This window comes from Lynx canadensis, chromosome E3 (assembly GCF_007474595.2).
Source record: "Lynx canadensis isolate LIC74 chromosome E3, mLynCan4.pri.v2, whole genome shotgun sequence".
Classification (NCBI taxonomy): Eukaryota; Metazoa; Chordata; class Mammalia; order Carnivora; family Felidae; genus Lynx; species Lynx canadensis.
This window is the reverse complement of record NC_044318.1, coordinates 26810038-26823502: the sequence shown is the minus strand read 5'-3', so window position 1 is coordinate 26823502 and position 13465 is coordinate 26810038. Positions and strand designations below refer to the sequence as shown.

Here is a 13465-nt window from a genome sequence, read left to right as displayed (position 1 = left end):
AGGAAGTGAGTCGCACTCGAGGGAAGCCAGCGGATGGCCCATCCCGGGCACAGTTGGCATCGGCAGGTGGGGACCAAAGGAAGAAGCCCATTTTTACTTTCCATTTGCAGCCATATGCTCTCAGCTGCATCAAGAATTTTGAGGGCAGCAGCGCTGGGCGAGGCAGGGACAAAGGAGGGGAAGCTTGTGCTTAGGGCCCAGACCCCGCTCAGAGGGGGCAGCTGCCTCACAGTGGAGCCCCCCCACCCTCTATGAGAAGGCCCCTTCCCCTCCCCGCCTGTGTCTGAAGCTGTCAGGCCTATCCACCCTGGTCCTAGACCCCACCCGGGTCCTAGCTCCCCTGGAGTTATGTCCTGAGGAGTGTCCCATGCCTTCCCATCCCCACCCCCCAGGGAGCGCACTTTGACAGAGGACCAGCTCCCTGGGGGATGTGAGGCCGGGGGCAGGGGTGAGGAGGCATTAGGGAGGGGGCTGTTTGGACGGGTGGGTCTTCCCTCTGCACCCAGGCACTGGCCCCTGCGTCTTCTCCAGCTTCCCTCAGACCCCTGGGCTGGGCTGGCCCACCCCTTTGGTGGCTCTCTCGTCTCTGGCACCTCCTTACACCTTCTAGGCCATGGGATTGTTTGCAGATGTCTTTGATTCTGGGGCATTCCCTCCCCATGCTTTCTCCGGAAGAATGTTCTGGGTACCTCAGCAAGGATTAGGCCGAGGCAGCCAGACTCAGTTGTCTTCAGGCCTCCATTACTCAGTGGCTATTTTTTTTTTAAGTTTATTTATTTATTTTGAGAGAGAGAGCACGAGCAGGGTAGGGGCAGAGAGAGAGAGAGGGAGAGAGAATCCCAAGCAGGCTCCGCACTGTCAGCACAGAGCCCGATGCGGGCCTCGAACCCACGAACCGTGAGATCGTGACCTGAGCCAAAACCAAGACTGGGACGCTTAACTGACCGAGCGCCCCAGGCGCCCCGCTCGGTGGCCCTTTATAAACAAGGAGCATTGTTTCAGTGAATTCTGTTTTCAGAATGTTTCCCCCTCGAATGCTGTTTCCAGCAGGGCCTGCTTCCTGCCCTGTGCAGCAGCCCAGCCGCTGTCCCTGGGGTGACGGGGTGAGGTGCAGGCCCGCGCTGTGCCCTGAGGCTGCAGGTCTGAAGCCCACTGGCCAGCCTGGCTCTTTCTGGTGCCCAGTTTGGGTCACTTTCTGTGAGACGGGCCGAAGGGGGCGGGCCCAGAGGAACACCGCCAGGGGAGCCGCTGACGGAGACCTCTGTTCCCACTTAGAGCTCCCTCGGGAGCCCGGGGGGCTGGTGGTACCAGGATCGCGTGCCACACGTCCACCCTCCTGCCTTGCGAAGCCCCACCGTTAAGCGCAGGGGAGAAGACCAATCAGAGAGCATATTTCCTTACACGGCGGCGTGTGTGGACAAGCCAGAAGTGAAATGTATTCAAGAAGGAGCTCGAGCAATTTGGGGGATAGGAGTTCAACAGGTAATAATAATTAAAACACGAGTTGGTATCTCCCCCCCCCCACCGTTTTGGGGAAGGCATCACGGAGGGGAACGAGGACACCCAAATCTGAAGTTGCAGGCCACGTTCTGCCCCTCGTTCGCTACGAAGCAAACGTCCTTGACTTCTCAAAGCTGCGGGGTTTCGTTATGAAGTGGAAATTCCAATTGTGGGAATTAACTGAAATAACCTACAGAGTGTCCAGTCCCGGGCCTTGCGCACTGGCGATGGAATTCCTAGGTTTCAGATGATCGTAACGTTCATGTAACAAGGGCATCCCAATGTCACGTGTCGGCAGTGGGGGCCTCGCAGATCATAGCACTGACTTGAGCAGCCGGTTTTATATTCGGAGACCAGGTTTCCTGAGAATCCGGAGCCCGCCAGTTAATATTCTGCGAATCGGCAAACGCCTGCAACGTGTGAGGCATCGCTGTCGGTGTGCGGGGGTTGTGACGAGGGATCAGAGAGGCAGGCACTGGCCCTGGGTGACTTGATGGCGTGCTGGGGACATGAATAGGTGAACAGCAAGCAGAATGGAGATGCTGTGGCTGGAGAAGTAAGGATACGTGTGTCGGGCAGGCAGCCCCAATCCAGGGCCAGGGAAGCTTCTAGAGAAAGCGACCTCGCGATGGGACCCGAGGATGAGGGGGAGAGGTGGTGGGGTGGGTGAGGAGTGCTGTGGGCATTTGGGATTGCAGGTGGCAGAGCCCACGGCAGGGACTGACACAGTCGCCCTGGGGCTGGAGCAGGAGAGGTTCGTGGCGGGGAGACGGGAGCAGACCCTCAGACGCCCGCTCTTACGGGCCTTGTGGGCCTTCTCAGGGCAGCGTGGAGCCACGGAACAGATGGGAGAAGGGGGCACCAAGGCACGACTTACACGTTAGAAAGTGCATCCTGGCGGAGGCGTTGGGTGACGGAGATGCAGTGAGACCACCCAGGAGCCCCCCCTCCCCCATCCTCCCAGGAAGACGGCGGATCAGGAAAGTGGCAGCAGAGATAGAAAGAAGCAGGTGCTTCTAGAAGCTGTTTCAGAGGGAAGACCACCCGATCCTAGCCGTAAGTTAGCTTTGATATGAAAGGAGAGGGAAGGGGGTGCCCGGGTGGCTCAGTCGATGGAGCATCTGACTCTGGATCTCAGCTCAGGTCATGATTTCACAGTTCGTGAGTTTGAGCCCCGCGTCGGGCTCTGCGCTGACAGCGTGGAGCCTACTTGGGAGTCTGTCTCTCCCTCTCTCTGCCTCTCTCTCACAATAAATAAACAACTTAAAAAATAAAGAAGGAAAGGAGAGGGAAGTTCCCAGGTTCCTTCTTTGGACAACTGGGTGAGTCCCATTCACCGAGATGGGAGGAGCACATTTCACGGTGAGTTTCGGATACGTTTCTGAAATCCGCAGCCCATCCAGGCAGAGGGACGAGTTAGATTTATAGGTCAGAAGCTCAGCAGAGAAATACAAGCTGGGGACTTGGCGTCAGCAGCGTGCACACTGCCACCCACCACGGGGGGCTGGTGAGGGGGGCCCTGGGGGAGCCCCAGCACATAAAGTCCAGGGGAGATGCCCTCCAGGGAGGAGCCGCCAGCATGGTGGAAGGACCAAGAAGCCCGCCACTTCTTACCAGCTCCCTGCTCCCTTCTTGGCGAGGGTGCCTTCACCTCCTGTCTGGATCACTGCTGGAGCCTCCTCCCTGCTCACCCTGCCTCTTCCCTGCCCCTGCCCCCCACAGCCCATCCTAACACAGCAGTCAGAGTGATACTCTTAATACTTAAGTCAGATCACGGCACTCCTCTGCTCCAAAACCTTCACTAGCTCCCCATTTCACTGGAAGGAAAAGCTAAAGTCCTTAATGTCTCCTACTGACCCTCCAGGGACAGACCACCTGCCCCACTATTCTCCCGCCTTCTCTCCTTCAGCCCCATTGATCTCCTGGGTTTTCCTTGAGCTTCTGCCACAGGACCTTTGCTCTAGCGCCTCCCAGTGTCTGGAATGCTCTTCCCACAGCTCGTTCTCACCACCTTTGTGTTACAGCTCTTCCTTCAGCTGCCCATAACCCAGCCCTGCTGAGTCCCCCACCTCCCTTCGCTTCTTTTGTCTATAGACTTATTACGACCTTCCAATGTGCTACATCATTTACTTACTTACTTCTTATGTGTATCATTTAGTGTCTCTCTGCCCTTGTTGAAATATCAGCTCCACAGGGCAGGGACCTGTCAGCATTTTTTTTTTTTTCCTGGTGCCTGACACATAGCAGGTGCTCCCTAGATGAATGAGTGAGGTAGGGCTGAGCACTGCAGACAGATTAAGGGGTTAAGAGTGCCCTTGGATTCGGCGCAGGGCGCCATCCGTCACACTGGGGACAGTGGATTCAGGAGTAAGACAGGGCTGCACTGCGTTCAGGAGCGAGGTGACCGGGGAGTAAAGATGGGGAGCGTAAACTGCTCTGAAGCTTGACTGTATGGCTTCGGTATTGGATTTACTTTGTATTGCCTTTAGGGAAATAGAGACTTGGGCACATTTCGCACTGATCAGAAAGATCCAGCAGAGAGAGAGGGAGACCCTGCAGGTGTAAGGGGCAGAGAAAACCAGTGAGATAAAGCCCTGCGGGGAGAACAGGGCTGGAGGGGCCGATGTACAGGTGGAAGCCGCACCCCCCCCCCATAACAGGAGGAAGCGGGGAGCCAGGCAGGGCTGGAGGCGAACTAATTTGGTGACAGAGGGTGGGGCGGCTTCCACCTGGTGGCTTCTGTTTGCTGTCATCAGCTGAACGTGAGGGGCGGTTGGAGGTTTGAGAACAGACAGGGAAGCTCGCAATTGCGGCAGCGGGGACCGAAGAGGGAGGCTTAGCTCCTCCAGCAGCATCCAGGGTCCTCCTGAGGACCTCTCTACGGCGACAACCAGTGTCTATATGCTTTTCCTCCAATAAGTAGTTTGGGTGTGGGTCCAGAGAATGCAGACCGTCGGTCCCCTCCAAGATTGTGGCTTTGCCAAGAGGACGCAAAAGAAGGGACGTGGCGCAGAGGTTACAACAAGTGACACAGAAGGGCCTGTGAGCTGAAGAGGCACAGGAGAGCAAGGGAGGGCCAACGGCGGAGGCACAGTGTAGGCAGACTGCCAGGGTTCGGACCCCAGCTCAGCTACCGTCCAGCTCGCCGATTCGCGCCTGGGTCTTAATTTATAAAGGCGACTGCGTAATGACGCAGAGAGAGGTCAGTGCCACTGAGACAGAAGTGTTCTCTGTTCATAGTTCCCCAGGAATGAGAGGTTGTCCGCTCCACACAGGACCACAGCAGGAGGCACCAGGTTTGGTCAGGAGGCCGAGAGAGGGGTGACTGGGTTTCCACGGAGGGGGCAAGGCAGGACATTCAGCCGAGGACTGCCTACTTTGAATGACTCAGGCCGGCCTTGGGACAGAGGGGTTGTCCCTGGTTCCCCGATAGCTGACCCCGGGAGATTTAGGGCCGGGGGAACACTGGCCTGGTGTAGGAGTTAGACAAGAAGGTGGTTCAGGGTATGGGCTCTGGTCCGCCGTGAAGACGGAAACAATCCTGGCTGTTAGTTTGGCTCTGTGATTAACGAACACCAAATAGATACAAGATCTAAGACAACACAGTGAAGACACTGGGTGTCCCGGGGCAATTTGCTTAAACTCTCTTTGCCTCAGTTTCTTCGTTTCTGAAGTGAGCAGCGTAACAGCACATAGCTCGTGGCGTCATTATGTGATTGAGTTAGTAATGAGTCAGTAAATGCCAAGTGCGTGGAACACAGTTAAGTGTTAGCTCGTTACTTTGTTATTATTTTATTATCCCAGGCATGAAGCGGCCTGAGGCCCTCTTTCCGGAACACGTTTAGTGGCAGAGAAGAAAAAAAGCCTGAGGTCAGAGTGGGTCACTCTGAATGCAGTCCGGGTGTAACCGTGGGACCAGGGGCTTGCCGCGGAGCAGGGAGGTCAGTGGAGAGAAGGAGGTGGGGACAGTCCTCCGCGCTGGTTCAGTACGCAGCTCACGAACGGGAACCACACGCGATGTCCCCGTGCACAGCCGGCATTTTGGACCATCTGCTACATCTGTGAAATAATGGCACCGGCACAGAGTGTTATAAAATGAAGACAGGGGGCTGGCCCTCCCTTGGAGGGTCAGGGCGGTGCTTTCTGGGGAGGGTCCCTGGGCCTCGGAAGGTGAGTGGGATCTGGATGGGCAGAGGGGACAGGAGAGGGAGCCTCTGCTATGGGCACAGGGCGGGTGGTCACTGAGGTTAGAACGGACGGGAGAACATGCAGTGAAGTCTCATGGGGATAACGGAGGAGGTGAGTCTGAACGTGGAGGCTTGAGCCACAGTAACAGATGGAAAGAATGACATGGACCTTTTGATATTCTGATGTGGGTACCTGCCCTCCGTGTGTAGTGAGGCCGCTGAGTCTGGATGCTGGGTACCGAGGCCCATGACGCTATGGGACGGGAGAGTATTGCTTTAAGAGGAGTCCACAGAAAAACGGTTTGAGTGGACACAGGACGGTTTGATGAGACAGTCCCGAGGGTGGAGCCGTGTCTATGCGACCACACTCCCATCTCCATGCACACAGCTGGGAGAAAGGCTCCCTTCTCCTCCCAGCTGTGCCCACAGGTGTCCAGATGGCCATCCGTCCATGCTTCTCTTCAGGCCGGTGTCTGTTCCACCACCAGAGGCTCTGACGCAGAGTAGTTGCCCAAGGAAGTCCTTGGGGACGGCTCGGCTCACTGCCACAGGTGAACGTGAACTCCCCGTTCCCTCTGCCATGGAGATGAATAACCGTGAGCAGCCTGGAAACACTGAGACTCACCTACACTGCAGCACACAACTGGGACTGCAAGCAGGAAGGAAATGCTTTAAGCTCTTAAATGCTTCGTGAGTGTGCGCAAAAATCCTATTATCCCCGGCATCTATGCAAGAGCTCGGCGCACCAAACTTTCTGGGGCTCATAAAGCACCGTTCCTAGTTGCAACGTGGAGCTTCTCGTTTTTGCTTTATCCATTTGAACCTTCAGGTAATCTCATCAGAGGGGGACGCGCTCAGACAAGGCGAAGGAGAGGGTGGCTGATTGCGGGGAAGAACGCAGCCCTTTCCATGAATATCTCTCCGGCACCATTTGCTCTGAATAAGGATAATCATTTCTCGCAATCTGGAAACCATGTTATTTAGAAAATTAGGATAAGTGCAAAACAAAGCAAGAGTGGGGGAAAAAAATAACTTTCATCTTCGCATACAAGAACGCTGACAACAAGATAAATCAGGCGCCATTCTCCCCTGCGAGATTTGCATGAACGTGATTTCTTGCGGTGGTTCTTCCACCAGAGATCGTTAATTTTTATATCGATCATTTCATCCGGCCCCTCGGCGAGGAAGGAGAGATCACGCAGGCTTCGCGTTGGCAATGGAAATCAAGCATCTCTTTGGCTTGATTTTGCCTCTTGTGACACCTGTGTTTGTGGAGAGAAGGCTCTTCATATTCATATTCTCCGTATCTCAGATTTTATAGGCGGCCACAACCCCGAAACGAGAGCGGTTAGCCTGGGGTCCACACATCTCCGAGGAGTCTTGTGATAAAATCGAGGGGGGACTGTAAACTTGGTCAGGAATGTAAAATACCTGTTTGTGTTCACTAATCTCCATCTGGCACTGGTGCTACAGGTCTGCGTCCTATCAGCCGAACCCGGGTTATTGTCTCCAGCGCTAATCACAGACCTGTACACGTCGTGTCCCAGTTCTTTGTGGACGTCTTGAAATCCTCCCATCTGCGTACAAATTTATGATAGTCATTAAACCCACACTAGATCTTGTTCCTGAAAGTGTTAAAGAATCACATGGGGGCGCCTGGGGGGCTCAGTCGGTTATGCATCCAACTCTCGTTTCAGCTCAGGTCATGATCTCATGGTTTGTGGGTTCGAGCCCCGCGTCAGGCTGCACGCGCACAGCGTGGCGGGCCTGGCATGTGTATTTTAATGAGCTTAGAGAATCCACTTATCTGGAGCTTCGTAGAGATCTGAAAACGTTTGTGCCACGGACACCTGCGCAGTCTGGTGAAGCCTACGGAGCCCTTCTCAGAATACAAATGCTTCAATAAAACAAAATGCACAGAATTACAAAGGAAACTAGTTTTCTCTCTGCCTCTCTCTCGCTCAAAATAAATAAATAAACTTAAAAAAACAAAACAAAACAACAACTCCCCAGATGATGAGAGTGCAACCAGCCCATGTCAGAGCTCTGTTATTTAGAAACCTCTGACTTAGGGACGCCTGGATGGCTCAGTCGGTTAAGCATCTGACTTCCGCTCTGGTCACGATCTCGCAGTTCATGGGTTTGAGCCCCGTGTCAGGCTTTGTGCTGACAGCTCAGAGCCTGGAGCCTGCTTCCGATTCTGTGTCTTTCTCTCTCTCTCTGCCCTTTCCCTCACTTGTGCTCTCTTTCTCAAAAATAAATAAACATTTAAAAAAAAAAAAAAAAGAAGCCTCTTACTTAGATCATCTGTATCCCAATAACCAGGACTCAGAATTTGGGGTTGGTGGCACTGATGAGAGGCTTGCTCACAGAGGGGCAGGGTCTTCTTAACTTCTGGAAGTGTGTGTGGTGAGAAAACATCTGGGCCCCTCACTCCAGATGTGTGTGCCTCGGGCATGGTCCCCGGCCTCCCTGAGCCTCAGTGTCCTCATCCACAACACAGGCTTGTCGGGAGAAAGAACGAAAATAACGAACAGGGAGCACTTTGCAGGGAGGCGGACGGGTCGAAAGTCAGCCGCCGTTGTTTCTGTTGATGTTGATGATGCCTCGTTTGGGTGCTAGAAATTCCGAGGCTGCCGAAGGAAGCGGTGCTTGTGGCACGACAGCAGGACGTGGCTTCCAAAGCTTGGTAGGTCATTTCTGCTGGAGGTGGCAGTCTACTGTTAGTGGGGCTCCAGCCTGGGGCCGACGTGCCACCGGGAGTCTGGGGCTGCCTACTGACACCCCTTCCACGAGAGTCCAGTGTCACTCCTGGTTCACCCCCCTCTTTTGGTATGAAACCAAGCTTCTCATTTTGCCGCAAAGAAGCCCCTTCCTGTCTGCGAGCCAGAAGCTATTTTTCCTCTGTATGGAGGGACTTGGAACAAATCTCTTCTGTTTCTGAGAGGGGATTTAAAATGGTTTCCCGAAGCGGGCCTCCAAGCTAATAACAGAAGGTGCTGCGGTTTCGTGGGCAGCCGAATGCTTCGCGTCTTTCAAGATTAAGTGCTTGGAAGGAATGTTTTCTTTTACGGACTTCCTTCTAGATTTTTCCAGAACCTTCTATGGGCCTGTCTTAGGTGGGTGCCCCTAAGGCAGTACCCTGTCATCAATCCAGGGAAGATGTAGGAGGGATATCGTATTTGTGGGCCCCGACTGCCCTAACAAAGCACACAGCCGGGATGGGCGTCACAACAGAGATTAGTTTTCTCACACGGCTGGAGGCTGGACATCTGAGATCAAGGTGTTGGCAGAGTCGGTTTCTTCTGACACGTCTCCCCTTGGCTCGTACAGATGCCATCTTTTCTTGGCACTCTCATACGGTCTTCCCTCTGTGTGTGTCTGTGCCCTAATCTCCTCTCTTTTTTTTTAAAAAAAAAAAGTTTATTTTATTTATTCTGAGGGAGAGAGTGTGCGTGCAGAAAGAGCAGAGAGAGAGGGAGAGAGGCAGAATCCCAAGCGGGCTCTGTGCTCTCAGCACAGATGCGGGGCTTGATCTCCTGACCGCGAGATCATGACGTGAGCCGAAATCAAGAGTCAGATGCCTAACCGACTGAGCCACCCAGGCGCCCCTAATCTCCTCGTTTTATAGGGGCACCCACCAGTCATGTTGGATTAGGACCCACTCTAGTGGTCTAGAGGTCATTAAATCTTAATTCCCTCTTTAAAGGCCCTGTCTCCAAATATAGTCACATGCTGAGTTACTGGGGGTTAGTATAATAAATGTGGGGGTGGGGACAGGGTTCAGTCCCTGACATGATTTCGTTCTCCTCCCTGAGCACTCCTCAGACGACCCAGGGGTGGCCCGAAAATACGGGCACGTGTGACATCCGTTGGGAACGTCACACACGAAGAACTTCAATCACGGGATGGATCGTGCTTCAGATTCTCCAGGACAAAAGCTGGGGAGGCCTCTACACATACCCTGAGCTGATGGTTCTTTAAGGTTTCTAGATCAATGCTATTCAAATGGCACCCTATCTAAGAAAGTGTCAAAACCCAACCCCACACGCCCCGGCATCTTTACAAAAGTTAAAAAGAAGGGCGCATTCAAGATCATACAATGTCAGCCTTGTGTCTTCTCGGAGCCAGAGAGTGGGTAGACATATTTTAGTCAAGTTGGCTTTCTTTCTGAGCGAGCCTTCTGTGAATGCATAGTACTGACACACAGTCTGCCCGACGGGCTCTGTGGGAGCCAGACTGCTAAGCGGCTTGCGGCAGCAGAAGTCAGCAGGTAGGACATGACATTTTAGAATTGTTCAAATAGACCCCCAGGCCTAGCAGATATGCCGGACATTGTGTTACGTGAGCAAGAACAAAGCAGCGCTAGAAAGGACTGTTTTTAAAAATTTAAAAGAACCTTTCCCTTGATCAGCTGCACTGCTGGCTACTATTCCAGCAATTTCCAGAATGCGAAGCTGGCCCCAAGCAGAACAGAGAATAGAATGGAAGAGGGCAAACTGGTGACATTTTCAATATCCACGTACAATACCCAGCATCCACGGAAGCTGAGGAATAGATTGTTTCCTGGGAGAGAAACTGAAATAAAATGATCAGATCGGAAGGATGCTCGGTGAGGCCACCTGCTTCGGGACGTCTAATCCATTCAAAGCCTGGGATTCCTGTATACATTTTAAAACTCTACACACTTCCAAGTCCAGACAGGGGATAGCGATTCCCCGGCCGCTGGAGCAAATCGAACCGCCTCATCTGGGTGGCTTGCCTGAGGTCTTCGTAAAAGCCCATTTGTGGATTTGTGGATGTTCGAGGTTGGCAGGCGGCCTTCCGTGAGGTCATTCGGGGACCTCGGCTCCTTCTTCAGGTGACTTCCGTGAGCGACTTCCAAGGTCCCTGTGCAGCGGGAGAGAAGGAGTGGCAATTCTGTCAGGCCTTGGGTGACGCGACTCCCCAGGCTCATCCGCGCTGGCAAGGAGGAGTCTTGTAGGACCCCTGGCTTCGGGGGAACCTGGACGCACGACGCATCGCGTGATTGCCTGGTCCTTCTAGGAACCAGAATAGCGGTTGGAATTCGGTAAAAGGACTGCTTTCCATCATTTTCTCAGTATATGAGAGTCCCTTCCAGGTGTTAGGATTCTTTCCTGCTCAAAATCCTAACGGTTATGCGGAAAAACTGACAAGACTGTGAAATCTACCGGTGCTGTAATTCATCAAGCTGCAAGCCACCAAGCTACAGACCCAGAGTCACTTAGGAGGGTCATCTTACGGTTCTGAGTTTCATTTTGTGCCTAGACCCAAGTGAAGCAGATCCGTTTGCCTTTTCTTGGCTGTCAGTCACCCAATATCCCCCAGAGCACCGAATGGCTTGAAGGCATGTAATTTTTGGTCTTCGGACCCTACTATGCTGGCAGCTTCCTCGTCCCTAAGGACGCACACCCAGGTCCCCCCGGACTACCGGGTCAGGCATTTTGTCCCTGACTTACTGCGCCCCAACGCTCCACCTTTTCCTGACTTCCAGCTCCTCGTCAGCTTCAGAGACCTGACGGTTCCCCGACATCTCAGGCTTTTAACCCGATTTTTAGTCCAGCATTTCAGGGGCACCTGGGGGGGGCTCAGTCGGTTACGTGTCCGACTTCAGCTCAGGTCACGATCTTGCAGTTTGCGAGTTCGAGCCCTGCATCAGGCTGTCTGCTCTCAGCAAGGAGCCCACTTCAGGTCCTCTGTCCCTCTCTCTTTCTGCCCCTCCCCCACCTGTGCACTCTCTCTCTTTCTCTCTGCCCCTTCCCTGCTTTTGCGCGTGCGCGCGCGCACACACACGCACTCTCTCTCAAAGATAAATTCCAACATTAAAAAAAATTAAAACCTATTTGATGCTCTTAGCAGTGTATGCAAAAAGAAAAAGACTGGTAGGGAATCGTTGGAAGGGCTCTGGCGAACCTCCAGCCTTGGAGGAAGCGGTGGGCGACCCGGCTCAGGAAGGCAGGACCAGGACTGGGGCTCCCAGCGCATCAGCAGGCTCCCGCCACGAACCTTCTCGCTAAACTGATCGGCTACCTGCGAGGGACTCGGTGTCTTTATATCTTCCGAGTGGGAGGTGGAGTCCGCTTCTCTTTCAATTTAACTTACGGTTATCTCTCGCTCGCTCGCTCTTTTTCTTTGCCGAGCCTGGGAACATGAGTGCGTGTCCCCCAGTTCCCAGGGGAAGGAAGTTGCTTACGCTCCTCATTTCGGCTCTAGGAGAAGCAGAGGGAGGGATAGAAACCTTCCTACACCCGGACTGTGCTTCTTCACAGTCCCCTACCGGGAAGGCCAGTGTGTTTGGTGATGCTATCCCTCCAGGAACGTCCAAGGCTGCTATTTGTAGATGGTGACGGGGATGGGGACACGGGGGCGCCTGGGCGGCTCAGTCGGTTAAGCGGCCAACTTCAGCTCGGGTCATGATCCTGTGGTCTGTGAGTTCAAGCCCCGCGTTGAGCTCTGTGCCGGCAGCTCAGAGCCTGGAGCCTGCTTCCGATTCTGTGTCTCCCTCGCTCTCTGCCCCTCCCCCACTTGCTCTCTGTCTCTCTCTCTCTCTCTCTCTGTCTCTCGCTCTCTGTCAAAAATAATAAACATTAAAAAAATTTTAAAAAGGGGGGGGATGGGGAAACAGGTTGCAGTTCCAGCCCGCCCCATTCATCCCACTCTTAGGAGAACTGGAGAGAAAGAGCATCAGTGACGGTCCCTGTTATCGACAGGCTGGCTTCCCGCCAGGCCCCGGAACCCCGCAGCTTCCCAGCCCCCCAGCGCTGCCCTGTCTGCACCTCCCAGGTGGTGTCTGTGGCCACAGTCTTAGGAGGACCAACCTCAGGTCATCGTGGACTTCTGGGCCAGTGCTCAGGTCCATGTGAGTGTCTCCTACGTGGCCGTCCTTGCCCTCTGGGCCTCCGTGAACACCCGACACCACTTTACAGCAGGTGCACTCTAGGAAATGCTCCGGCCTGACCACTTGGGGAAGGATCAGGGGGCTGAAGGTCTGTCCAGCCAGGCAGGGCAGGGCCAGCCATAGGAAAGCCCACATCCAATAACAGATGTGCCTTGGACAAAACCCAAACGTGCACAAAGAGACTCACGGTGCCCCAAAGGTGAGGCCTGTGTCCCCTGCCCCAGCATCAGCAACCCTTGCTCTCCCTGCGATCATAGGGCCATTATCTCCCGCCTGCCCCTCCCATGCACACTACATGCCTGACTGGCCGCGTTATAATGAACGGGAGGTTCATCTGACAGCTAAGGGGCGGACGGGCCATTTCATCTGCTGGAGCTGTCAGTGGGTCAGTCCTGGCCTCTCCCCACCCCACCCCACCCCCAAAGTACCGGCAACCCTGTACCCGCTGTCCCTTTCTGCAGATTTCTGAGAGTGGTAATTGGCAAGGCCTTTCATTTACCCCAGACCAGGTTGGTTTCAGTTATGGAGCTCTAGAAAGAGCAATGACACCCTTTGAGGACATTTTGAACCAGGGTGACGGGATACTCTTTGAAGCATGTGGACATTCCCGTCTCCTTCCAGATCACCGTCCTTGATAAAACTCCAGCCCTTTGGTGTCAAAGACACAGAATTAAATATAATTCACTTTCTTCCTATGGCGAAGCATAGTTGATCTCTAATTGCACCCTACCAGCCCCTCTTTCATCCTAAGTGAGATTGCAGGCTAAGTGATAGTAGAACATGGATGCATAGGGAGGGGAATGAAGGCTGTTAGCACCCACCCGCCTTCTGGCTGCTTCCACACCAAGGTTCTAAAGCA

General features: G+C 53.9%; 1 protein-coding gene across 1 annotated transcript in view; it reads left to right on the top strand.

Annotated features, from left to right (window-relative positions):
* The window catches only part of LOC115504042 (polypeptide N-acetylgalactosaminyltransferase 17), a 114369-nt gene that overhangs the window by 48033 nt on the left and 52871 nt on the right, over positions 1-13465 (top strand). The window lies entirely within an intron of this gene.